Genomic DNA, 5,000 nt, shown 5'->3' with positions numbered 1-5,000 from the left:
ATAAAAGTGAAGTTGTGTGTCTGTCTCCTACGATTTAGATTCCTAACTACTCCCACATTTTGCGGTGCAGTTTAACCAAAACCAGGTATCTTATAGTCGTGATTCATATCGAGCCCTTCTGGGTATTAGGGCGCGTCTACGATGAGTCTACGATTTAAAAAAAAAATTACCATCATTTTTTCCATTTTGATGCATTTTTTTCGCTATGATATAAGGGAAGTAACTCGCTAAAAATGTCTACGATGAGTCAACGATTTAAAAAAAAAATTTACTATCATTTTTTTTCCATTCTTAATGCATTTTTTTGCTATTTTTTGGCTATAAATCTCTAAAGATGCTTATATAGTTATTTCCCTTACAAACCCGATCAACGCCGGGCGATACTGCTAGTGACATATAAAAGCCGGTCTAGATTATTTATACGCAACTCCATTGTCTCCCAAGACAAAAAGGATGCCAACAACAACAACAACAACAATATAGGCTAAAGAACCCCTTCAGCCACGAATGACCATGGGATTGCACCGAGAATGTTACCCTGCGAGGCACAAGTCCTGGCAAGGTTGTTTATGGAAGACCAGTAGTTGCCCATGCATACCAGTCTCCCCTCTCCAAGCTACCGATGTTATCAAAGGGAAAGGCAAAGGCTGATACAGCTTGGCACTAGTGACATCGCAACACATTTTTTCAGCTGAGCGAACTGTGGCAGCGTGAAATAAGGTGTCTTGCAGTAAAACACAATGCACAGTCCGGTTCGATAATCGAACTCATTACCACATGACGTTAAAACCCAACTTTCTAATCACTGAGCAAATCATGTAGTAAGAAGCTTGCTCCCAATCGCGGGTCAGTTCCACTGCGTGGCATTTTGAGCAGCTGTCTTCTAACATAACCTCGGGCCAATCCTAGCCTTGTGAGTGGATCTGGAAAACGGAAACTGAAAGAAGACCGTCGTATATATGCATATGTATATATTTATGTGTGTGTGTCTTTGTGTATGTGCTTGACGCCCATCGCCACTGGACAACCGATACGGGTGCGTTTACGTAGCTGTAACTTAGAGGTTCGACAATACAGATCGATAGAATAAGTACAAGACTTAGAAACAAAAATAAGTCCTTCGGTTGAATTCTTTAACTAAGGTCCTTCAAGGGGTGCTCCAGCATGACCGCAGTCACGTACAAGAAAGAATAAAAAATATACAAGATATAAATATTGTTCTATATTTAAGAGAATGGGAATTATTTACATTATTTATATTATTTATATTTGATCGATATTTGTCATCTTGTTTGTTTATTAACACATCTCGGTTGATATACCCACCAGGCTTCATCGAAAAATACCTTAGGAATGAGAACCCAAGTTCGAAATTTTCCCAAGACACCTGATGAAGGCTGGAGGGTATATCAGCCGCAAAGTTGTGTTAACAACAAACAAGATGAGGACAAATATCCGTCAAATGTAAATAATGTAAATAATGTACATAATTCCTCATTTCTTAAGTACCGAACTGGAATAACGTTGATGATAATAATAATATTAATGATGATGATGATGATGATAATAATAATATTAATAATAATAAAGATAATAATAATAATAATAATAATAATAATAATAATAATAATAATAATAATAATAATAATAATAATAACAATAACAATAATAGTAATAATAACATCGAAAAATACCTTAAGAATGAGAGCTCAGACACTTGATGAATGTTGGGGGCTATATCAGCCGAAATGTTGTGTTAACAACAAACAAGATGAGGACAAATATCCATCAAATGTAAATAGTATATATAAATATATATATATATATAAGTAAAACAATTAGTGAATGCGTGCGTTACATAAATAATATCGGGTTCAAATAAAAAGAAGACAAACGGAAAATATGACATACATGTGTATGTATATAAATTTTAAAAAAGTGCGGTAAATAAACAGACGAAAATATATTAAATACACAGACGAACGGAAAACACTGAAAGTCGCCAACTCACCTTCTGTTGTCGCAAATAGCGTGAAGCGCAATTTCGACTATTATTGATAATATTGCTTCCACTCTGGACGCACCGGCAAGAAACATGCCGAGAATGGGACCAAAACTTGAGAGAACGAAACGGGCTCGTGACGAGACCGTTAGTGGACGGACGAGGACAAAACAATGCACAGAACAAAGGCTTCAGGCCACACGAAGTCAACAATTAAAATGATAATAATAATGTTTTGGTTCCATAACTAGCAAGTTTCTTGGCGGTGCCTCAATGGTGGAAGCAATATTATCGATTATGATCAAAATTGCGCTTCACTATCTTGCCAAAGTAGACTTGGTGAAATTCTGTTTTCCGTCATTTGTGGATTTAGTATATGTTCGTACAGGTTCGTTTCTTTATTTACTAATGGATGTTTCAAATTTATAAATATGTAGGCGCAGGAGTGGCTGTGTGGTAAGTAGCTTGCATATACAAATTCAAATGATGCAATACTTTTAATAATAGAATAATAGCTCTGCAAATAGTAACCTGTCCATATTTCAGATATAAGTTGAGCAGATAGGGAGGCAATTTTACGGATAAACAAATTAAATACAACAGCTTGGGTTTGATATACAAAATATATATCTATATACATGAAAAACTAGAGAAGCAACGAATGAAGACATTCAGATGATGACTATTTAATTATAAATATGTAGATTGGTTCCACTACAGCCAGCATAATGTGATGAACTGCATCTACCAAAATTACGATGGATCTCCGAGCTCACAAAATCAGCTGACGGACTTGTAACAGCTTAATTCCTCCAATTTAATTTCTCTGTTATTTTTAATCTGTGTAAGTTCGATCTATTAATGTGAATTTCTATATATTTATAATTAAATATTCATCATCTGAAAATCTTCAGTCATTGCTTCTCGTTTTGCACGTATACATATATACATATATTGTATATAAAGCCCAATCTGTTATATTTCATTTGCCCACACAATTGCCCCACACACACATGTACACGCATGAATACATGTACATATGTATATATATACATGTACATATGTATATATATATACATGTACATATGTATATATATATATATAAACTTATATAGATATATATAAACTTATATAGATTTTAAACCGTTTGAAAACAAACAAGTTTGTATTCGAAGCGTTGAAAAGTATTGTAGAACAAGTAGAAAGAAAAGTTTTATTCAACGCGTAGATACTTAACACCATATATATAAAGGGTGAAATCCTTTTTTTCTTTTAATGCAGAAAAAAAAAAGCATTTTATCCTTCATATATATACTGTTAAGTATCATGCATTGAATAAAATTTTTCTTTCTACTTGTTTATATACATATATGTATTTGTCTATATATGTGTGTATACATAAATACAAACCTATACACACACAGATATATACATGTATATATATTATATGAAATCCATTCTGTCTGTCTGTGTGTATGTCTTCTAGGATCTCGGGCATCCTCCATCCGATTGCGCTCAAATTTGATACGTAGATACCAACGGTATCAGGTCGCGTATAAGTTTTGAAGAGCTTACAAAAATCGATTCCAGGTGAGAATGCGATCGATAAAGCATACTTTGGAATAGGAAAAATGCTATCTTTACTTTTTCTTTTGCTGCTGTATCAAATTTAGGTTAAAATTAGTGTTTCTGAAAGGGGAGGCCTATGAGACGGTCAGACACGTTGTTTTGAGAAAATTTGGTTTAAATATTTGACAACTCAGCACCGTCCGGGCGTTTTGCTCGTATATATATATATGTGTGTGTGTGTATGTATGTGTGTGTGTGTGTGTATGTATATAAAGTGTGTGTATATGTGTGTGTATGTATATAAAGTAATGTTCAAAACAAACATTATGATGGACATCAATACATGTATATGTTATTCAGCCTATTAATTATTAAATTTTTACGTCTTCACTTTTGTTTACAATATATATATATATGGGTGCTGAAACGGCTGCTCAACCACTCAAATGTGGAAGTGATATATCTCGACTTTGCAAAGGCCTTTGATAAAGTCGATCATGGAATGATATGTCACAAACTGCGTGATCTCAACATAGTTGGAAAACTGGGAGAATGGCTTCATGACTTTCTGAAGGATAGAAGTCAGGTGGTAGTAGCCAATGGGGCCACCTCCATTAACACACAAATAGTGAGCGGTGTTCCGCAGGGCACTGTTCTGGGACCACTACTGTTCATAATGGCCCTCTCAGACATGCCCTCAGCCACGCAGAGAGCCACGATCACAAGTTATGCAGATGATACAAAAGTTTCACAGGCAATACAGAACCCTGAGGACACTAAACACCTGCAATGTGAGCTGGACGAAATATACAAGTGGGCTGAAAAGAATAGCATGCAGTTCAATGCTGAAAAGTTTCAAGCTTTATACTATCAGCATGCAAAACTGAATGCAATACCCAATGAATACACTGGACCCGGAGGGATTGCAATCCAGAGGACAATCAGTGCGTGACCTGGGTATTCACATGAGTGATGACGCGACCTTTCATGTACAGTTGCTAAACTGACAATGAAATGTAGACGGCTGGCTGGCTGGATTCTTAGAACCTTTAGAACAAGAGAACAAGAAACCATCATGGTCCTCTGGAAGACACTTGTCCTAAGCCACTTTGACTATTGCTCTCAGCTATGGTCACCATCCAGTGTCAAGTTGATCACAGAACTTGAGGCGATCCAACGAAGCTACACAAAGAAGATAGCCTCTATGCAGAATGTAAGCTAGGGAAAGACTCAAGAGATTAAAATTATATTCTCTGGAGCGTAGGCGGGAAAGATATGCCATAATATACATCTGGAAGATCCTGGAGGGAAGTGTCCTGAACTTTGGCATCGAGAGTTACGCAAATGCCAGAACTGGGCGCCACTGCGTGGTGCCTAGGACTCCAAACCTGCCATCAAGATGTAGGACAAGATGCTGTGATAGCCTGGG

The sequence above is a fragment of the Octopus sinensis genome, linkage group LG17 (genome assembly GCF_006345805.1).
Source record: "Octopus sinensis linkage group LG17, ASM634580v1, whole genome shotgun sequence".
In the NCBI taxonomy this organism is placed as follows: Eukaryota; Metazoa; Mollusca; class Cephalopoda; order Octopoda; family Octopodidae; genus Octopus; species Octopus sinensis.
The sequence above is the reverse complement of the archived record's forward strand: the minus strand, read 5'-3'. Positions refer to the sequence as shown.